General features: G+C 39.2%; 1 long non-coding RNA gene across 12 annotated transcripts in view; it reads left to right on the top strand.

The window, feature by feature from the left end:
* LOC113614262 (uncharacterized) overlaps positions 1 to 23,263 on the top strand; it is a 28,848-nt gene extending 5,585 nt beyond the window's left edge. Inside the window, exons 1-8 of one of the 12 annotated variants that reach the window (XR_003430559.1) lie at positions 1,400 to 8,714; positions 10,169 to 10,256; positions 12,618 to 12,755; positions 13,775 to 13,984; positions 14,254 to 14,576; positions 14,967 to 15,098; positions 16,219 to 17,814; positions 22,899 to 23,263. This is a non-coding gene — a long non-coding RNA (uncharacterized LOC113614262). Of the gene's footprint in view, positions 1 to 1,399; positions 8,715 to 8,774; positions 9,536 to 10,168; positions 10,257 to 12,416; positions 12,514 to 12,617; positions 12,756 to 13,399; positions 13,520 to 13,774; positions 13,985 to 14,253; positions 14,577 to 14,966; positions 15,161 to 16,218 lie in introns of those variants that run through there. The other 11 variants (XR_003430552.1, XR_003430551.1, XR_003430556.1 and 8 more) reach the window with 11 other exon arrangements.
* Positions 23,264 to 23,568: the final 305 nt, after the last annotated feature.

The following is a 23,568-nucleotide window of genomic DNA, read 5'->3' as shown; positions in this document are numbered from 1 at the left end:
ATGGGCTTAATTGCACTGCTGTCCCTCCTATTAGTCTAGGAGCCCATTCCTCTTACTTGATTTGCATTACCCTAGAGTGTAGAGACTAATATCCTTAAATGCATCTACATTCTCTCATGTTTACCTATGATCCCATTCCCATTTAAAGCTCTTTGAATGACTGCAGAGGGTACTTGGGGGAGTTAATGGGCTCAATTAGAGCCATAATCCCTTCTGTTAGTCTAGATTCCCATGCCCTCCTACTCCATTTGCATTACCAAAGGGGATACAAGGGAATGTTAATGTGCTTAAATGCAATTACCTAGGATCCCCTCTCCACCTAACTCCCTTTTCGTGATTGCAGAGAGTACTTGGGACTGTTAACGGGCTTTGTTGCAGGCACAGTCCCTTCTGTTATCTAGAATCTGTTCCATCCTACTCCATTTGCATTAACACAGAGAGTACAGGGACTGCTAATGTGCTTAAAAGCAGCTACAGTCCTTTATGTTACTCTAGGATCCCATTGCCACCTAACTCCCTTTTCATTACTGCAGAGCCTACATGGACTTGTTAATGGGCTTTATTACACTGCTGTCCCTTCTGTTCGTCTAGAATCCCATCCCTGTACTCAGTTTGCATTACCCCAGAGTACACGAGAGACTGTTACTGTGGTTAAATGCATCTACAGTCTCTTATGTTTACCTGTGATCCCATTCCCACCTAACTCCCTTGCACTACCACAGAGGGTACAAGGGACTGTTACTGTGCTTAAAAGCAGCTACAGTCCCTTATGTTTATCTAGGACCCTATTCCCACTTAACTCCCTTTTAATGACTGCAGAAGGTACTTGGGACTTTTAATGGGCTTAAATGCAGCTATAGTCCCCTGTCTTAACCTAGGATCCTATCCCTTATTATCTCCCTTCCATTACTGCAGAGCCTACATAGGACTTGTTAATGGCCTTAGTTGCACTACTGTCCCTTCCGTTAGTCTAGGATCCCATCTCTACCTAATTCCTTTTAGGTTACCAAAGAGGATACAAGGGACTGTTAATATGCTTAAATGTAGAAACAATCGCTTTTTTTAGGTAGGATCCTATTTTCACCTAACTCCCTTTGCATTACCACAGAGGGTACAAGGGACTGTTACTGTGCTTAAAAGCAGCTACAGTCACTTATATTAACCTAGGATCCCATCCCCAACTATCTCCGTCTTCATTACTGCAGAGCCTACATAGAACTTACTAATGGGCTTAATTGTACTGCTGTCCCTTATCTTAGCCTAGGATCCCATTAGAGCTAATTACCTCCTAATTCCCTTTAGATTACCAGAGAGGACACAAGGGACTGTTAATGTGCTTTTAAATGCAAGTGCAATCTCCCCCCCGCCCTTTTAACCTAGGATTCCATTCCCACCTCACTCTCTTTTCATGACTGCAGAGGGTACTTGGGATTGTTATTGGGCTTTATTGCAGCTACAGTCCCTTCTGTTACCCTAGATTCCCATCCACTCCTACATGATTTGCGTTACCACAGGCTCTACAAGGGACTGTTAATGGGCTTAAAAACAGCTACAGCTCCTTATGTTAATCTAGGATCCCATCCCCACCTAACCTCTCTTCACAACTGCAGAGGGTACTTGGGACTGTTAATGGACTCAATTAGAGCTATAGCCCCTTCTGTTAGTCCAGATTCCCATGCCCTCCTACTCAATCTGCATTACCAAAGGGAGTACAATGGATTGTTTATGTGCTTAAATGGAGCTACAGTCCCTTTTGTAACCTAAGATTCCATTTCCACCTAACTCCCTTTCCTGACTGCAGAGGGTACTTGGGACTGTTACCGAGCTTACTGTAGCTGTGTTCCCTTCTGTTAGTGTACATTCCCATCCTCTCTTACACGGTTTGCATTACCACAAACTGTATAACTATTAATGTGCTTAAATGCAACTACAGTCCCTTATGTTAACCTAGGATCCCATTCCCACCTAACTCCCTTTTCATTAATGCAGAGCCTACATGGGACTTGTTAATGGGCTTAATTGCACTGCCCTCCCTTCTATTAGTCTAGATTCCCAGGCTGTCCTCGATTTGCATTACTAAAGGGGGTATAATGGACTGTTAATGTGCTTAAATGCAGCTACAGTCCCTTTTTTTTTTTTTAACCTAGGAACCCATTCCTACCTAACTCCCTTTTTATGACTGCAGAGGGTACTTGGGACTGTTAACGGGCTTAATCACAGCTACAGTCCCTTCTCTTAGTCTAGATTCCCATCCCCTCCTACAGATTTACATTACCACAGAGGATACAAGGGACTGTTAATGTGCTTAAATGCAGGTATAGTCCCCTTTATTGTTTCACCTAGGATCCCATTCCCAACTAACCCCCTTTGCATTACCACTGACTGTACAAGGGACTGTTAACATGCTTAAATGCAATTATAGTCCCTTATGGTAATCTTGGATACCACCCCCAACTAACTCACTTTGTATGACTGCAGAGAATACTTGGGACTTTAAATGCGATTGATTGCAGCTACAGTCCTTTCTGTTAGTCTAGGATCTGTTCCCTTCCTTCTTGATTTGCATTACCAGAGAGGGTAGAAGGGATGGTTAATATACTTAAATGGATCTACAGTCCCTTTTGATAACCAGGATCCCATTTCCACCTAACTCCTTTTGCACGACCACAGAGGCTACAAAGTACTGTTGAAGTGCTTAAATGCAGCTACAGTCCCTTATGTTAACCTAGGATCTTGTTCCCACCTAACTCCCTTTGCATGACTGCAGAGGGTATTTGGGACTATTAATGGGCTTTACTGAAGCCACAGTCCCTTAGTCTAGGATCCCATCCCCTCCTACAGGATTTACATTACCACGGAGGGTACAAGGGACTGTTATGGTGCTTAAATGCAGGTAGAGTTCAAGGATCCCATTTCCACCTGCCTCCATTTGCATTACCAAAGAGGCTACCAGGGACTGCTAATGTGTTTAAATGCAGGTACAGTGCCTTGAGTTAACCCCGAAATCCCACCTAACTCCCTTTTCATGACTGCAGATGGTAATTGGGACTGTTAACAAGCTTTAATGCAGCTACGGTTTCCCTCTTAGTCTAGAATCCCATTCCCTCCTACTTGATTTACATTACCACAGAGTGTACAAGGGATTTTTAATGTGCTTAAATGGCACTACAGTCCCTTATGTTACCTATGATCCCATTCCCACCTAATTCCCTTTGCATGACTGCAGAGCGTACTTGGGACTGTTAATGCGTTTACCTGCCTATACAGTCTCATCTGTCCGTCTAGATTCCCATGCCCTCCTACTAAATTTGCATTATAAAAGAGGGTACAAAGGACTGTTAATGTGCTTAAATGCAGTTACAGTCCCTTTGTAAGGTGGGATCCCATTCCCACGTAACTCCCTTTGCATCATCCCAGAGGCTACAAGGGACTTTCAATGTGCTTAAATGCAGGTACAGTTTCTTATGTTAACCTTGAACTATATTCCCACCTAACTCCCTTTACATCACTGCAAAGGGTACTTGGGACTCTTAATGGGCTTCATTGAAGCTGCTGTCCCTTCTGTTGGTCTAGATTCCCTTTCCCTCCTTGATTTGCATTACCACAGTGTACAATGGACTGTTACTGTGCTTGAATGCAGGTACAGTCCTTTTTTTTTTAAACCTAGGATCCCATTCCCACCTAACTCCCTTTGCATTTCTGCAGAGGGCACTTGGGACTATTTTAATTGGACTCCTGTCCCTTCTGTTAGTCTGGGATCCCATCCCCTCCTACTTGATTTGCGTTTCCACAGAGACTACAAGGGACTGTTAATGTGCTTATTAAATGCAGGTACAATCCCTTATGTTAACCTAGGATCCCATTCCCACCTATCTCCTTTTGCATGACTGCAGAGGTATTTGAGACCTTTAAAGTGGTTAGTGGCAGCTGTAGTCCCATCTGTTAAGTGTACTTTCTCAAGCACTCCAATTCCCTCACGTAACTTGGGAACATATTTCGGACTGTCACTGTGCTCGTTTTTGGCTGTGGTCCCTTTGTAATTCTAGGATCTCATCCCTTTCTACTCATTTGTATTACTTGTTGGTATTGGGACAGAAAGGTGCTTAAATGCAGCTGTAATCTGTTTTGTTAATCTAGGATTCCATGCCCTCTAACTCCCTTAACATTACCTAGGAGTGTATTTGGGACTGTTGAAGTGCTTAATTGCATCTGTGGTCCCTTCTGTTAGTCTCACTTCCCATGCCCTCTTACTCCCTTTGCATTACAGCAGAGGGCACTTGGGACTATTAAAGTGTTTAATTGCAGCTGTGGTCCCTTCTCAGTCTGGGGTCCATCCCCTCCAGCTTTGTTTGCATTACCACAGAAGGTACTTGGATCTGTGAATGTGTTTAAATGCAGATATGGTCCCTTTTGTTAGTTTTGGATCCCATGACCCCCTTTACATTACCTGGGAGGGCATTTGGGACTGTCATGATGGTAATTGCACCTGTGTTCCCTTCTGTTGGTCTAGAATCCCGTTACCTCCTACTCCCTTTGCATTACATGGGAGCGTTTTTGGGACTCTTAAGATGCTTAACTGCAACTATGGTCCTTTCTGTCAGTCTAGTTTCCAGTCCCTTTCTACTCCAGTACCCTTACCACAGAGGATACTTGGGACTGTTGTGGTGCATCCCATCCTCTCACACCCTGTCAGCATTACAGCATAGGGTCCTGAACACCAAGGCCCCTTCTTTTCACTGTTAATGCACAATTGCATTTGTCCTTCTTCCTCTGCAGTATATAAAGACCTCACTAACTTCCCTTGTATTCAGTGGTGGATGCCCTTTACTCAAGACCTTTGTACTAGAATAAAGTGAACCATGGTAATTGACCACAAATATATCTTTCACTGAAGTCCCTTGTACTCTCTTTGTTTTATAAGAAGATGTATTAATTACCTCCGTTACTTTTTCTGGGAGTATTTACATGCAAAATTCCAGTGTTCAAGGCCCCTGTCTTTAATATCCCTCCCTTTCTGTATTATATCAGGGGATGTTAGTGACTCAGAGTCCTTCTCTTGGGACTCATTGTGCATGTGCCCTCGTGACAAGCTAATATCTTGAGTTCTTAGTATTATAGGAGGGACTACTGACTAGTTTCTCTTTTGGACAGTTAATGTGCAAAATTACACTAGGATCCCATCACATTTCACCTCCTTTGCATCAGGGGTCCTGATCAACTGTGGCTGCTTTTCCTCTAGAGTTTAAACGTGCATAATTTCAGTAACCCATGCTCCCTTATGTTAGATTAGGATCCCATTTCCTTGCCCCATTTACGTTACTGCGGGGGCTTCTGACTAGCCAAGATAAGTTTTCTTGGACTGTTAATGTGTATACTTACATTTGCTCCTGTACACCAGGTAAGGACCCTCCCCATTCTATTTATATTCCAACAGGAGGTGCCTACTACTCAAGATCTTACACACTACTGCAGTTAATGTGCACAATCTTAGTTGTCTTGTATACATTCTCAGTTGTCCACAACTGTGCTTTTTAGATCAGGACTCCACTTATTGAAGCACAGGTTACTTACTACCTTAAAGCCCTTGTTTTGGGACTGTGACTATGTGTAATTAAAATTGTCCATGGTCCTTTGAGTTAACTTGTGTCCCTGACTCTTTTCACACTCCCTTTGCTTTACTGCATGGGGTACTGTCCACTTAAGGCCCCTTTCTCAAATACGTGTAATGACAATTACATTAGGATCCTTCCCCTTCAAACCCCTTAGAAGTACCACAAAGATTTTGACCCCTAAGTCCCATTTCTTGTTCTGTTATTGTATTTGTCTGGGTTCCTGTGCACTAGACAAGGACACCTCTCCATTCCCTGTCCTTCCAGCAGGAAGTGCCCCCTCCACAGGACTGTTAAATTTGGACAGTCAAGGTGCACAATTGTAACTGACCACAACCAGTCACCTTGGACATTAATGTGCATAACTGCACATGGCTCATCCCATATGGATAAGATCCTATCCTCTCAGACCCCTTTTGTAGTACAGCAGGGGTAATGATCACTAAGCCCTCTTTCTATGGCTTGTTATTGTGCATAATTGCATTTGTGCATGTTCCTGTACAGTTGATGGGGGCACCTATCTCCCCACTCCCTTTGTCTTTTAGCAGGGAGTGCCTGCTACTTTAAGATCCTTATATTTGTACAAGGTATACGATTTTAATTGACCACACCATGTCCCTTCAACATTAATGTACATAACTGCAACTTAGTTCATCTTATCCTGTTGCCCTCCATTTGCAGTATATCAGGGTTGCTGACCCATATATCCCCATTCCTTGGCCTGTTAATGTGCATAATTGCATTTGGTTCTTGGGCAGTAGACAAGGATCCCCTCCTCCCCCACATTTCCTATGCCTTCCAGTAGGTTGTGCCCACCATCAAGACCTTTCTATTTGGACAGTTAATGTGCAGAATTGCAGTTTTTCACAACCCTGTTACTTCTAGGACTATTTTATCTCCTTTGTAATACTGCAGGGGATATTGTTTTCCCCCAAGGTCCCTTCTAGTGGACCGTTAATACACATAATTGAAATTGTTGTCTTTATCAGTAGACTAATGTCATATCCCCTCAGCTAACTATCATGACCTCAGCTCTTGGACAATTAATATGCACCAATAACATATCAAAAGTACGATCATTAGATAGGACCCCTGTACCCTCACTGTATACATCAGAGGTACTGACTAAGGCCCCTTTTTTGGACTGATAATGTGAATATTTGCAATTACCTATTCTCTCTTCTTTTTAGAGTCGGATAGCATCCCTTTGCACCCCCTTTGCATTACTGCAGGGGCTGCTAATGACACAAAACTTCTACTGGGACTGCTGATGAGCACAATGGCATTTAGCAATGGGTTTTTCCTCCCTGGCTTTGTTAGGCAAGCATTCCCAGCTCCAGCTTCCCATGGCATAATAAAGTATAAACACTGCAGTATGCTGTGAACTTGTCCATCAAACAACGACCCATACTCCCACTCCTTTTGCATTGGCTCCAGTGTATCAAATTCCAAGTAGTCATAGTCTTGCCATTATCTTCCCTCTCCAGACCACTTGCCTGCCCTTGGACCCTTCTTATGGAATATTAATGCTCACAATTTCAGGTGTCCATGTATCCAGATAAGATTGTGCTCTCTTGCCCCTCCTGCTCCTGCCCTGCCCCTTTTGCATAGTTGATGGGAAATGTTGACTGAGCAAAATGCTTTTCTCTTGGACTTAAAACGTTAACAATCTCAGATGTCATTGTTTTGCCCATTTTGAATTTCTGTAATACCTTGGTTGCACTTTCTTTGGTCCGGCCCGTTAGACATGGACCCTTCCACTTCCTTCTTTGCATTACTTCTGAGTAGTGCTGACCTCCCACAACCCCTTCGGTGTTATTAACACAGTATTAATTGTCCCATTTTTTAGCCCATCAGCCCAAGATCTCCCTACCACTTTGATGTTGTGTTTGTGCAGTATTGACTACCAAAAGCAAGCCTGAACTAGGTGGCTGGGCCTTCACTCCTTTTCCTGCATTTGTCAATGATCCCAGTTCCAATTCTTTTCACATTCTGGGGACAGGAACCATTCCTACCCCCCTCTTACTGCTTTACTAGGCAAAATGCCCAAGGCAAGTCAGACCCAAGGGAACTGGATTGCTATCCTTTATTTTGGGTTTTCATTATACATAAGTATCAATTGAAAATTGTCTCCCCAGGAAGGAAGTTTAGCACTCTCTGTGCATTCTTCCTTTCAAAGCAGATTGCCTGGCTAAGACTCTCTCCTCTCTTCTTGTATATTGCCATTGTATAGTGTCAACTGCCAAGATACAACCAAAAAGTTGCTGTTAAGTTTTTATGTTGTAAGGAAGATTGCAAGTTAGAATTGATAACCTGGTCATTGAAATTTTGAAGTCTAAAAACCTATTTATACCATGTACCTGATGACCAGTGTCTCTCATTTTACTAAGGGTGGTGGGTCTGTGGATAGACCACTGTGACTTTGATATTTTAGTATGATCAAAGGAGTTCTAGAGTGGAACTCTTAAGACCAGTATCTTTGGGCTCTACCACCATTTTCAAACCATTCCTTGTTTGGGCTTTAACAATTTTCACTTTTAGAAAAACTACCTAAACCTCCTAATCCTTAAATTTTTTCATCTGGAGCTCCAACCAGCCCCTACTTATTTCAAGAAGATTGCTGTAAAAGGATAAAAATGAGAGAACATATGCTGAGGTGCTTTTGAAAACCATAGATCAATTTATTTGATTAATCTATTACATAAAATGCCCCCTGTTTAATTCTGCTAATTTAAAGTAGCCTAAAGCACCACACTGAAGTGAGGACTTAGAAATGATGGAACCAGTTTCCCCATTTTATATGAAAAGAAAAATAAGCCAAGGTCTAATCATTCTTTCGGATATAAATTTCAACAGTGAGGTAGCTGCCTGGTAAAAATGAATAGTGTTCCAGCTCTAGTGTACAGGGTGTTTGGTGGCAGAGAAGTATTTAATATGGAACTGCTGGAGCAAATAACTAGTTATCACTACAGCAGTTCTTTGTAATCACTGAGAAAGGATACTCTTCTCTGAGAAGGATGTCAAAAGATTCGCCCAGCTCAGGGTGCTGTTTGCACTACTAGCTCCTTGGACAGCTGTAAGAAGTCTCTGGCTCTTTAGAATACTGTAAGTACTACTTTGCAGTTATTAAGTAATCTTTTCCCTGTTCTGTTTTCTTTCTTTTAGATGCTACCCATAGAAAAGTCAGAGGGTCCTATAAGTCTCCTTCCATGTTTCTACCTCATCTGCAATTTATATATCACCATATGAGTTAACAAACAAAATAACAGAGTTAGTATTGTGTATCTGGCCCTATGCTCGGTTACACTGAAGTGAGGGGTAGAAATGATATAGTCCTATATAATCTCATCCCCAAGATGGTTGTCTTGTTAAAGGCGCTAATATAAGCACACTTGAAATAACTCTAGGATATGATAATCAAGTGCTGTCTTGTGTGAATTATAAGTTATAGAGATTTAAAAAGGGAGCACACTAGGGTTTGAAGTTAATAGGGTAAACTTAAAGGAGGTGGGTTAACTTTTTGTCTTTGGTCTAGGACGTGATTAATATTGCAGCCATCTGGGTAGTACAATTGGTTTATTTTAATGTCATTTGGTTTTTACCTCTTTTGGAGCCATGGAAAGTGATTAGAGGTAAGGCCTAGCTAGTGTGTTTGGCTATATGCCAAGGCTGACAAATTGTTGATTGTTAATTGTTTGAAGCTTATGCTTTTCAAGCTCTAGGGATTGGGGGTATAAATCTGATTTGTTAGATCTCTGCCCAAGAACAGATGAGAGTAGCAGTGTCTTTTTAGTTTGAGATATTTGTGGAACCTGTTTGGCAAGAGGGCAATGGAGAAGTATGTTTTATAAGAAAACCATGACCTCACCTACTTTATGATGAAGTTGATATGTTCTTTCCCCTCACCTTTTTCAACAGATACTTTGGTAAGCGAAAAAACTTAGCCTCTTTGATGTTAAACAAACACAAAGATCCAGCTGAAAAATATTAACATCAAATTTGAAGCACTTTTCTGTGCATATACATGTATCCCAGCAGGAGCAAGAAGAATCATACTAATGAGTTGGGCTTTTCTTACTGCCCATTTTAATTCATATCCGTATTTCCTAACAGCTTGTTTTCCCCCCTACCAATGCCTAAAGACATTATTTGTCTGACCGATTGGAGGTAATATACGGATGGTCCTGAGCCTTCTTGGAAACGTGGTCTATGCCATTGTTTCTCAAACTGAAGTAACTTGTCAGGATGCAACACCTTTTAAAGAAACAAATTTTTTTTGAGATCCTAAAGAATATGTGTTTTGAGGAACACTGACTTAAAGTTATTTGCAATATAAACATGTTTTCCAATTTCAAGATATCTTTGTCAAAGATATATAATTTTTAAAATAATTTATGTAGAACTTGGGGATCCATGAGAATATATCCATAAACCCCCAGGGATCTTATCACCCCAATTTGAGAAACACTGGTCTATGCTTATGAAATCTGTTATTGCTGCTAATCAAATTATCATTCAATATTAATATACAACTATATTTATTGGAATTTGTTTTAAAGGGATGAATTCTGAGCTGGTACCCCCACTCAAGAGGAAGGATGGATCGATTTTAGGTGGATTGAAGCCTGCCCTAGACAGCATCCAAAGGTTAATCTTGGAGTTGTATTTCAGTTCATTGCTTGAAATAAAATCTCTAGCAGTTGTAGAAAGGGATGCTCTGGGAATGTGGGCATCTTCAAACTTGCGATAATCCTTATGCAACAAATATTTATTGGACCAGGCACTGGAATAAATAGTAATACCAAAGACATAGTTCCTGTCCAGGAATTTGCTATCTCATGGAGGATGCAGAAGTGGACAAATTATTATGGTGTTGGGCAATTTGATGAGTACCATAAAAAGTTTGGGAAATTCTGTGGGGCATAGAGGAAGAAGAGTAGGGGAAAAACACTCTTACTAAGCAAAGTGATAGCAAGGGGAAAATGCAAGGTGTGCCTAGGGAGCACCTTGATCAGTTGGGTCAGGAGCTGTGTAAACTGAGGGCTTACAGGCACTACTCCAGTATTCCTTGCTTTTTACAAATGCATTTTAATGAAGCACTAATTTTCTTGGATGGAGTGAATCACTATTCTTTTTCATGGGTTTGGGGGTAGAAGGAGTGAGATGCTGGCAAAATTATGAAAAAGTTCTGAACCGGGAATAAGAACACAGCTTTTGGTCCTGGCTCTGACTTTGGATCAAATCACCATCCATCTCAACTTCAGTGTCAAGGACTGCTGATGAATTAAGACAGGGACTTGAATTAAATACCTCAACCCCTGAAAATTACATTTTATCATTTTCAAAGGATCAAGAAAGGAAGCACTAAAATTTTTTTGGCATTTCTCTAAATGGTTATTGTGATTTCTGATTTTCCTCCTTATAGAACTTTAATATATAGGATTGGAGAGAGTTTTCTGACCCTGGTTTTGTGTGTCTTTTCCTATAACCCCCTTGAGCTTTTCTACTATCTTTCTGTAGCTTATTTATACATTTCTCTAACCACCTCCCTAAATTATAGAAGATCTTAAGACCCAGGGCTGCTATGATATAATTTCTTTTCAGGGTAGCTGGGCCCTGATCATCAAATGTACACCTGGATGGGAGTTTGTGACTTGAAGTAAAGAATTAAAAGTTGATCTGTAGTGGCTGCTAAAATATTATATGTGAAAGCGTCCTGGGGAAATTTTTTAGCAGCTTAAAGAGAAGGAAACTGATATCTGAACTTAACTAACTGTTCCACCAAACCTTATAAGCTCTGATGGCAAAGAGTATAGTTGTGTATGGTTAAACAGAGTTAATGCCTTCTTCTGCCTCAAGTCTTAAGGACTCATTTGGAAGAAAACTATTTTCCCACTAACATATTTTTGGCTACAGACAATTAGCACTTAACACTGGTGTCTTTCAAAATCTAACTCAAGTTGGATCTCAAGTATTTGTATGAAACTTAGCTGACATGCTAAATTTAACAAAACTAGAGGGCTTTGATGCTAAAGTAGCCATACTCAGTAAATATGTTTCAGAGTGCCTCAGAAGACCTGGAGAGACTGAGCAGTTGTTTCCTTTTAGGTACCTTAACTAAGCAGTGTATAAATCAATTTGAGCTTGGATTCATTAATTTTAAGGTTCTCTGGGTAAATTTGATTGCATATGGATTGTCCACTCAACTATCATTAATGGAGTTTCAAGAAGGAGCCTGAGTAGATATGTATAAATATGTATGAACTGCCATGTTTAACTAGAAGGTTTTACTTAGCAATGAAGTATCTAATCTTAGGTTAAGTAAGGATGGGGAAGGATGTTACCAAAAGACTTTGAAGCTTGTTCTCATATTGGGAACATCATAGAATACCAGTTTAGCTTTATTGGACATCTTATCTAGAGAATAGAGTTGAATAAGTGATCTTTCACAGACTAGGATTTGTTTGATATTGACACAAATGTCCTTATAATATGGTAATTCTTGATCAGGGATCTGGAAGCCATACCTTGTGCTTTCCACACCATACCATAACATAAAAAGTGCTTTCAAGATTGCAAACCTGACTTAGATCTGTTTCAGTGAGCTCCTATCCTATAGTAAGGGCAGGTAGCCAATTATTAAAAATGGTCAAGGCAATTGTACTTCCAGGCAGTAGTAGAAATTGCTCTGCTACCTTGTATCTTGAAGTATTTTCAGCATCTTTAGGCCACAAATTTAGTCAGCCCTTAAGGTGGCTATTGGTTTGACCCATATTTTCATTTAGTTCTTTTTCTATACTTGCCTAGTCCTTCTGTGATACTGCCAGTGCTTGCCATTACAGGACCTTAAGGAGACAACAGGCTAGAGAGGAGAGACAGGAGACACCTATATCTAATTCTTCAGGTTAATGCTTCTTAATGGCTTTTGTTTTGTTTTGTTTTGTTTGATTGTTGTTGAGGTTTCCTCAACAGTTTTGTATCTTACTGAGCCCTGTCTGTCTTCTCAAGGACATTCTGAGCATGTGAGACCTGAGGAACTGCAAGCAGCTTTAAGAAGCTCTACATTCAACAAGTCTTTCCTTTTAAGAATCTGGATAAGCTCCAACCAATCTAAGAGGATGGCTTGCCGGCTCCCTGGAGAAAAAGGTAGTGTAAGGAGCTTATTATTGTGTGAATTCTGTCTATGGGTTTAAGGGCTTTAACTTCCTGCACTTCTCCTTTTTAAAACAGAACATGGACCAGTTTCCATCAATTTCTACACAGTTTTTTATTTTTTTTCTTTTTGGGCATAAGGGTAGAATAACAGAGACCCAAGGGCCTGTGTAAGCTACTTATTGGACCCCTAGCCTTCTGTACCTTGTTTTTCCTTTTGCATAGATTTGCTTAGTTGTTGTAATAACTGGGGTTTTGTACACCTGTAGCCATTCTTGATTTTTCTGAATATCTTGGCACTTTAGTGGTGCCTCATTTTTATAAGCTGTTCAAGAAATGTACCATGTAGACTGAGTAGAAAACAGTTCTGTTTACCTTGGCAATGCTCCAGCATCTTACTACTTAATACACAAATTAAAAGAGGGGAATGCTACAAAACTAGGTGAGAGAGAGGCACTTTGGTTGAGATAGATTGCTCAGTTCTTAAGATAGATAGTACTTTATAAAAGAAGCCTGAGGCAATGTGAAGAAGAATTCTTACAGAACTCATACAGTCAGACCACATTGGAGCTTTTCTAAAGTGTCTTGATGGCTCTCTTGGTTGAGAAAGCTTTAGCTTCTCCTTTTATTATTTTCAGCCCCTTAATTTCTTGACCTCCATTGTATTTTATGAGAATACCAGGACATTAAAAATCCACACTCTCTAGAGGACTGTTCATCAGTGGAGACTGGCAACTAAAACACAATACAGGAATTTGGTAATTATTCAGCTCTAAATTGTCTTGGAGATGAGGGGAGGTACAAGGAATGGAGCTTGAATGAGTAGAAGAATTTGCATGTTGTTAGACTGGTAGCTAGAAAATAGAGTTCTACATAGTTCTAAATCTCCAGTCCTCAATCCATCTGAAGAAAATGGTAGACATAGTTTAATTTAACCCCTAGTTACTCATTGGGACAGACTTTCCCAGTGTACTGCATTTAAGTAATTTATTTTTCTTTTATCTCTTCTCCAGATCTTCCTCAGAAGAATAGGCTTGTTGCTTTACAGTGTTAATGACCCATTCCCTTTGACGATCCCTAGGTGGAGATGGGGCATGAGGATCCTCCAAGGGAAAAACTCACTATCACTGAGCAACAACCCTAGGCCAGGAGGTTCTACCAAGATTCTTTCCTGGGCCCAGTTAGGAGGATGAAATCTCAAGACAACCACCACACATCCAGAGGTGGGTAAGCTGTCCCTAAAAGCATAATAAATAGTCTTTAATTTCTTGTTTTTCAGTATTCATTGCACTTAGCTTTCCATTTAGATTATTTTCATCATTGTCAACTATGTCTGCTTTGGTAAAAACTGCTTCTAATTAACCTGGGAAGCAACTGGGCGTGACATGGGTGAAAATGATGTGAAGAGAATAGCAGGCTGTATGAGTTAGGGTGTTTAGGGTGGGACTGTAGCATGTGGTAGAGCCTTTCAGCTAAATTTTTTTTCTTTTAGGAGAACATGGACAACAACTGCCACATCTGTGACATTGATCATGAGCAGATCATCATTCTGGACCCTCTGGTCTCCAAAGTCTCCCTTGAGGCCCTGTTGGAGAACTTTGCCAATCATTTACGTACTTCAGGATGCCTTGGGATAGCTGTTGGACAAAAGAAAAAACAAGCTGTTTGAGAAGATAAAACAGAGCTGTGTCTTTTTATGCTGTGCCTGCTAATTGACAGAAACTTCACAGCTATGAGTGGGAATGTGACTAGAAGTGGCACAAAGTTATCTATCGTCAGGCTGGATCTAAAGAACTAGCACCCTGCGTATTCTAGGTCAGTGATGAGAGAGGGTGGTTAGGGGGATGTAGGTTGGGAGATAGAGGTAACTGTTCAGTGTAGTAAGTCCTGATTGTACAGGCTTTATACAGATTACTATCCAACTAAAGGAATAAGGCTGTGATTGATGGTGTTGTTTCCAGTGGCTCACCAAGTGTTATTAGGCAAGACATTTTCCTATTTATGCCATAGTTTCCTATTCTGTTGAATGAGGCAGTTGTGTTAGTTTTATCTCTAAAGACATAAAAGCTTCAACTTTATACTTTTCTAAGCTCCGTAGAGATACTTTCTATAGCACATTAATTTGAATCTTCCCATAACTCTAGCACAGTACTCAGTTAATACTTCTTTATGGCATTTACATGGTTTCCTTCTCGTTTTTTGTAGCTCCTGATTGTTCCCTTCATATCTGTCCAATCATTATCTTTCCCAGAAGCAGTGCAAAGAGCAAGACATTTGAACACACCAAAGGAAGATCAACATGCCTGGCACTCTAGAATTTTAGAATAGCAGAATGAAGTAAGTTGGTGGTGGCGTAATCCTGTGAGGATCACTTTAGAGCTAATAGCTGTTTGTTGGAGGTTTGTATGGGATGGGGTATGGTGATCTAATGTGCAAGGGGAGCTGAATGTGAGATGGGAGGATGACCAGTAATCTACTTACTAATTGGTTTCCCTGAAGCAACTCAAAGATGATATAGTCTGTCTACCAGTTGTGTCACAGGGTAATTTAGTTTTACCTTGTCTGTTCTTTATCTTCACTGCATAAATCCTTTGCCACCCTTAGAGGCCTAAACATATAGAAACTTAAACCAAAAAAGTTTTTGTTTTTTGCTGAAAGGGTGGGCCTTTCTCACCTCTTTTTGTGAGAGAATCTGCAGTTAAGGTTTAGTGTTAAGGAAAACCCAGTCCCTGAAGCTGCCATTATAATTGTGAAGGGTGTGAAAATCAAGTCAGTTTTATAAGGGATGAGGAAAGGTGAAGATATAAAATGAGAGGGTTAACTAGGTGCTCTCTAAGGGCCCTTTATTATAATATTCACTCACCTGTGGCACCTCATTTGGCTGTCCTGGAAATCCTAGGAAACAGTTGTAACAGAATGTTAAGAGGCACATACTGTGTTTAAATCCTCTGCCACTCATTAGGTGAACAGCCTTTGGCAATTTAGATTCTGATTAGACTTGTCTGTGAAGGTTAAATGAAATCATGTATATAAAGAGCTTAGTACAGTGCCTAGCACATAGTAGGTTAAAGGTAAAAGGTAACCTAAGAAGTTTCATAAGTTCATTTGACACAATACAAGTGACCACTAATACCATCTAGTGGCACAGAGTTGGTGTGGTTTGGTCCTATGTAAGAAATTCCTAAGTTAAAAGTTTAAGTAGAAGAGTATCTGTGTTGTTGGTGATTGTTGTTGTTCTTATACTGTTATTATAATTATTATTGTTAGTGGTAATATAAATAGTATTGGCACTTATAATAGATTATTGCAATTATTAATGCACTTTTTTGTTTTCTTTTGTTGTCTTCTCTTTGTGATGCTTCTTGTGCCTACCATGCTCGTCACTGTATTTTGTCTCTTCTATTTCTTATCCTCTTCCACTGAATGTCTGCCTTTGCTTATCTTTTAAACTCATAAGTGTGTCTTTGTTTACTTATCTATTTCTTCCTTGAATGTCTTTGGTCTTTCTCCTCTAACTAAAGTGTGTCTTACCCATTTCCATGATTCTCTTACTAGTTTCTTCTCTGTATATCTTTGTCTCATTTTCTTTCTTGTACCCAAGAGTGGTCTGTGTCTTGTCTTAGATGTCTCTCTCTAGTGTTTTCATTTTGTTACTGATTCTCCTTGCTCTCCTAGATCTGGCTCTTCTTTCACTGTTTGTCTCTTTGCGTCTCTTGAGTCACATGCTGTGTGCCTTTTGCTCACTTCTTGCTATGCCTACCTCTCTTCTTTTTCTCTTTGTGAACTGTTTGTCACCCCCTCCCCTTGATGGTTTGACATTTCACCTTTTCTGATACTGGCCACCCTTCTGCTGTTTCTACTCTTTATCTTGCATTGCTCTTTTCTACATATTCTTTCTGCCTCTCTTGGGCCATTTTCTCTTTTCTTCCTGCTTTGTGTGCCCCAGTGTCTCTTTGTTCTTTGTGATTTTCCATGTCAGCATTCATCTCTGTGTTCTCTTATTTCTTCTCTGCTTTTGCCTTTCTACTTACCTTTGAGTATTTCAGTCTCTTCTTGAGTCTATGTCTCCCCCACTTTGATTTCATGCAGTCCTCTCTCCTTGCATACTTTTTGTGCATGTGTGTGTGCATGCTTTTGTGTGTGTGTGTGTTTGTAACAAAGGGGTCTCCTAACCCCTTCCTAATAGGTGCAGAGTGTCAGCTATCAAAATATAAGCATTGAAGAGCTGTTCCTTATGCCAGGCCGCCTGTGAGATGATCCAAGACCAATAAAAGGCCCAAAGGTCTAGACTGGAGTTGGACGGAAGACTCAAGTCTTGGTGAGACAGAAGGCCAAAGACCCAGGATGGGATGAAAAGCCTTCACTTGAAGACCTATGACCCAAAAATGGAAGGGCCCAAGCACACATAAAGACCCAGAACTCAAGCCTGTCTATATAGACAGAAGGCCCAAGAGAGACAGATATCTCCAGACTAAATTAGGCGGGAAGCTGGAGGCCCATGACCCAGAATCCAGGAAGGATAGAAGCCCCAAGACCAAAGGAAATTCCAAGATGAGAACCCTAAACTGCAGCTCTTTTCTATTGTTCTCCTCCCTACTCTTGGACATTTTCAGTTCTCCCTTCCCTGTTTTCATATCTCCATTTAAACCCACTTCTTTTGAGATGTCATTTTTGATGTTGCTGCTACTTTAAAGAAACACACCTTTAGATCAGTAATATTATGCCTGGGCCAGTCTTAAGCCAGTTTTTATCGCACTTTTAAGCCATTTATTAAGGTTTTGGTGTTTTGCAAAGTTCCATTTCTCTTCACCTCCTCTCCACTTGAGAGGGACACATAGGTGACTTTATATTTCAGTCCCTTCTTTCCTCAGAAGCTCTAGGCTGATGAGAGAAGTAAAGCATCAGGTTACTGAGTGGAAAATAAGTGCCAGGCTATCTAGAGAAAATGTGAAGAGATGCTCCAGGCCAATGAGAAGAACTAGACAAGAAATACACAGATGTGCCAGCTTGCTGAGAAGCACCAGCCAGCAACATATTACTTCTTTGAGCTTGGGTGAGCAGGATTCCTGAGGTTTGGGGTTCCTACTGATAGTTATGAAAAAGGAGGATTGGGCCTGGGAAAGAGTGAGGCCCCAAGGAGGCAGCCTGAACTCCCTGCTCATAGTAGTGGCCTAATAATGTGGTAAACTGTACCAATCCTGCCCCTGGGTTTAATACCTACCTCTAGGCATAAAGATGAGAGAAGTTGGGAATATTTAGGAGGATTAATCCCTTCCTTGATATTTTTCCTCTTACCATGAGGAAAGATAATTTTAATGATTGAGAATATATATGAAAACACTGTAAAACAGAAAAAAAGCAAGGCATTCTCATTAATGGTATATTGGCATCCATGCACAGCTAACATTTGAAAATGCACTGTCAGTTGTGAAGCATTATGTAAGTCGAGGTCATCACACCCTTTCTGAAAGGGTCGGATGGTAAATATTGTAGGTTTTACGGGCCATTTGGTCTCTGTTGCTTTTTTTAAAAAAAGCAAGTGAATTTGGCCTGTGGGCCACAGTTTATCACCCCTGATGTAATTGCCAGGGACTGTGTGCTGAACAATATTAATTTCCTTCTGTGTGCCTGTCCCTGTGTTAGACACTAAAGATGCAATGACTATGATTATATCTAGGTGATCTGAAGAAAAATAAGTGAATGTGAGTTGTAAACTATAAAGCACTTTAAAGACTTACAAGTTTCAGAGTTGATGAATGAACATTGATTACATAGTATATACATTCTAGGCACTGTAGATACAAGGAATAAAAGAAGCATGAATAAAGTGCTTTGTCAAAAGTATGTAATACTGTACAGATATTAGGAATTAAGTGTTTGATAAATGAATAATTCATGTATTTCTGGCCATTGTGTTTCTGTGGCTATGGTGATTTTGAGTAAAAATACAGTATTCCAAGTCGCAGAAGAGAAAACATAAAAACTGCTTTTAAACCATAAAATACACTGGAAATACAAGGGATTTAAGCTATTGTGATCACTTATAATGTGCCAGATACCATGCTAGGCACTACAGATGTCAAAGGGAAAAAAATGTTCTCATTATAGAACAATTAAAAATTTTAGATTGGCAATACATATTAAAGTGCTTTGTACTAAAGCACTGTATAAATACCAATGGGCTATATGTTTATAATGAATGAATAAGTATTAAGTGCCTTATATGTACCAGCTATTGTTTCAGGTACTATGAAATCCAAGATAATGCTCCCAAGTAATAAGAGGGAGGTTTATGTCCTATACTATTTGGATGTAAGAATTAGATCTTGCTTATTTTAATCAATAAAGACTTTACTGGTGATATCAAATTAAATTATTACCAGTATATTTTCCCTGGTAGCAGGAAAATGTAATGAATGAGATTGAGCTTTCTAACTATAACGTGCTGTATAAATATAAGACATTAGATGTTTTCTATGTGAACAAACTTATGTGAGACAGGCATGGTCTCTACAAAATTCTCATTGTGTGCTTGACCCATATGAGAAAGGTAGTATAAATAGTTATACAAACTGAGGGTTTAAATGCTTGTTAAATGAATGGATTATTAATATCAGTTGCCTACTATGTGAACTCACTGTTATAGGCATAAAGAGATATACAAATTTATCATTTTATTGTGCCTAAAGCTGAGAATAAGGCAATGTTAGCATTTTGTGGACTCTAAAGCACCATATAAATGTAACTATTGATTTTTTCATTTGGTGTGCCTAGTACTAGGTTTACAAAATTATATCACAGTTACTATACCATGAAAAAAAGTCAAAAAATTTGAGGAAGGATTGTTAACTATTGAACATTTTTATATGTAAAGGATTAGATATCTATGAATGCAAGACTGGATAATAATTATCTATTATGTGCCAGTCTCCTTGATAAGCATCAGGGATGTGAAGATAGTCCATCTTTATTGTGTTCTGGGCAGCAGAAGGTAATGTATAAAATCAATTTGTAAGTCTTAAACTGGCATATATAAATATATAAGCCATATCTGCTGAATGGACATTGATTACTTTCTCTTATTCCCAGAGATAGCAACTGGGGATGCAAAAATTCATTGTCATTATTATTGAACCTGCAACAGAGATCTGTGTGTAAATTTTACAAAGCCTACTGTTCTATACAGATATAAGAAATTAACTGTTGGCTTAATGAATGATTACTGATTCCTTTCTATGAGGCTCAGAACTGCACATGCACTAGGATATAAAAATGATGTTATCCTTAGCATATGGTCACAGGAGGAAATGAGGTAACAGGTGTGGGAATCCAGACTGAAAGTTACTTAACCACTGCCAAGCCTATTTGATGAAATTTAAAAACATGGGCAAAATGGAATTGTGCAAGGCAGTATGCTGAATGCTGAGCTAGGTGGAAAGATAAAATCTATACCAGAAGGCTACTTGCTCCCTGACCTGACCAAAGAAATGGGAATTTTTTTTTTTTAAGCAAGGTGTTATGGTTCTCCATTGGTCTTTTAAATGCTGAAGATGGAGGTGAATTAGATCCACCCTGGCCTGGCTTAGAGACATTAAAGGAGTAAAAAATGGCTCAGGTTGGCTTTTAGATTAATTTGATTAACAGAGCATCTTTTATGTGGAATACATCATTCTAGGTCCTGAACATAACAGAATTGAAATGGGCCTAGTCTAAAGGGCATTAGATAGATCACAGATCATAGCTGAAGATCCAGAAACACCTTTGATTTTTGAGTAAATACTTGAGTTCCTGTTCTCTGGATGAATTAGTAGATTAAGTCTGGTCCAGAAAACCTATTGACTTGTCTTGGAGATTGAAAAAATAGGAAGAAAAAAAGATATGGTTCTTTCAATATAAAATGAAGACATTTTTCCTGGCTCTAGAAAGTCCCAATGTCACTTGCTCATTGACCTAGCTTGAAGCCAGAAGACTGATAAAAGGCCTTAGGGTTTGTCCTTTAATTCTTTAACATTCTGCTTTTATTATAGTTAAATTAAGATGAGAATTAAGATGAAACAACTAGTTTTAAAAGTATTTGCTCATTGGCCTGGCATAGAGTCAGGAAGCCACTTAACAAAAAAGATTCTTCCTAAATTTTCCATATTTTGTAAATTATTCACTTGAATGAAATACTGTTCTGCTGAGGAGAATGAAGAGATTTTAAAAGACCTAGACCAAAATACACTTTAATCTAACTAGCTTATGGAGGAAACACAAGAGCAAATTTAATAAGAGACTGCAGTTCTTTCATTAGTTGAAAAAACTTCATTGAGCAGCTGTGATAGTAAGACACTGAGATGGAATGATTAATTATATCACCTTCTCTTTGGCATGTTTTGTAGAGTAGGAATAAGAGAGCTTTTTAGTTATTCATTCATACAAACATTGAAGAAGGTGATGCTAAATGAAATTGATCTGGTACAAAATGCACTTGGAGATGCAATTAAAAAAACAAGAAATTGAGTGAAACTCTTCATTGAATAGAAGTGTCTATTCTATTTCAGATCTTGACTGAAAGACACTTGCTTGGCTTGGAAATTGGAATATAAGAGGAGAGGTTACTGTTCATTCATTTTTTTCATTTATTCATTCACTCTACAAGTATGTTTGAGTGCCTATTGTGTATAAGCTCCTTAGCTAGGTTCTCAGTTGGCCCCAGAGACATGAAAAAATGAATACCTTCCCAGAGAACTTTTAAAACTTGCCTTTTGGTCTGTTTTCTGGTTAGGGGTATGGCTTATTTCCTCAATAATAATGTGTGGTTTAATTCCTACTCCATATTTCTTCTACCACTCTGGCCACTACAATAAGCAAGGGTTTCTACTGAGCTTGCTCCTTGAGTTGCAGGAACCTTCCTTATAATAAACACTTCAGTTTTCCTAACCCATCCCTCATGAAAAATGGCTGTGACTGTTGGTGGGCAGAAAGAGGGATGAAAAACAACTGATTCCCAAACCTCAGTCTCATTGGTACAAACCTCAGTCTCATTGGTACCAGCCTTGGGGAACCACTCATACTTAAGCCACAATTGGTTTTGAAACAACACAGGTTTCGTCTATTTTCAATTCTTTACCTTTTACATTCTAACAAATATACACTGCCTAAATAGATCTCTTTAAAAAACAATCCTCTGGTAGTACTTAGCAAGTTTGGAGATGGAGACATGATTTCTGTTTTGCAACAGCTTCTCAACTTACAACTTGGAAATCGTTTCCTTTTTACCAGCAAAACCTGCTTAAGAAAAGACATTATAATTAAATAATGCAGTGAATGAAAATAGCTTAACAATTTACCATGCTTAAGTTTTAAGAATGATAAAAATTGGAAGAATTGGCAAAAATTGGAGGGAAAAATTACAAAAAAAAAAAAATCTTCTATATCTAGGCCCAAATGGGTTTTGGCCTTTTCTATTTTTTAAATCACTCACAGAGGGTGGGATAGGAGGAAGAGTGAAAGAAAAGGTCAAACCTGATTCTAAAAAGGGTTGGTCTTAAAAGCATTACTACCTCCGAATCTAACTTGGGGATTGCTGTTTTTAGTTTAATGCAATTCCAGTAACTGGTCACTGTTGAGATGAGGACAAAGTCCTTTGTCCCCACTCATTTCTGTAAGTTTTTGAGAAACAATTTTTTGTTTAATGGTTATTGATTAAACCTTGGGTTAGATAATTATGGAATTTATTAATTAAATCTATGTTACCTCTCCATCATAAGGTAGTCTTAAAGCTAAAGTCAAAATTCACTGCAGAGGAACAGGACTTTATTGTTCACTATAATTCTTACATACTTTCAAACCATCTAAACTTTAGTTTACATGGCAAGCCAACAATAACATAAGTAAATGGAGAAGGAAATAGATGAATGGCAAAAGATAGTTGCTGGAGGGAGCAAATTTGAAGAGGATTTGAAGGTGATGTTTCTAGTTTTTGCTTTGTACATTTTAATTTAATCTTCAGGTATATCTGACATGTTAATAATGTTTGGTGTTTAATATGTGCTATTAGCTGGATTCAGTAACTCCCCTTTCTTCAGATGGGGGTGGGGGGTGCATTATTGGAAAGTAGAAAGGAGAAAGTAACTAAGAGCCTTCCTTTCACAGTTTCTGGCATCCCAAGACTACCACTACTGCTAAAAAAGAATAAGAGAACATGTTATCATCTGATTTTTGTGGCATAAATGAAGTTGTGAAAAAATCTTTTTTTACAAAGGAAATGGCTTCATCTTTATCCTTCTACCTCAAAGGGAATCTATGCCAAAATGCTCCGATGAATGGAAGGCACACTTGGACTTGTGAACTGAAGTGAAACGCAGAATCTCTGAGCCATGGTTGTTTTGAAGATCGAAAAGTCTTGTTCAGCATGGGTGACCAGCAAAAAAGCAATCTAGAGCTGTCTGTATGTCACAACTGAGACAAATTGGGGAATTTGTTGTTTAATGCCAAATAAAAATGTACTGTTTTGAAAACTTTGTATTTCAATGTAACAAGTTCTACCTCACTGTCCCTTCCTAACCACATTAGTTACCTCAATTTTTTAAAAAAATTATCTTAATCACCCAGTTTAGGTAAGTCTTTGAGGTCTAATTTTTTTTTCTTCTAGCTCCAGTTGCTTTGGTCAGGAATACTGAGAAGCACAAACCCAATTTTAAAAATGTGAGAAGCAAAAATTATTGAAGAAGAGGGCTGGGATAGGAATAGTGCATAAAAATATTTTTAAGGCTGTGGGAAATAGAATGTATTCAGGAAGGTAATCACTGTAATTAAAGAAGGT

The sequence above is a fragment of the Aethalodelphis obliquidens genome, unplaced genomic scaffold (assembly GCF_003676395.1).
Source record: "Aethalodelphis obliquidens isolate GAN/ISIS:26980383/991018 unplaced genomic scaffold, ASM367639v1 scaffold92, whole genome shotgun sequence".
Classification (NCBI taxonomy): Eukaryota; Metazoa; Chordata; class Mammalia; order Artiodactyla; family Delphinidae; genus Aethalodelphis; species Aethalodelphis obliquidens.
The sequence above is the reverse complement of the archived record's forward strand: the minus strand, read 5'-3'. Positions and strand labels throughout refer to the sequence as shown.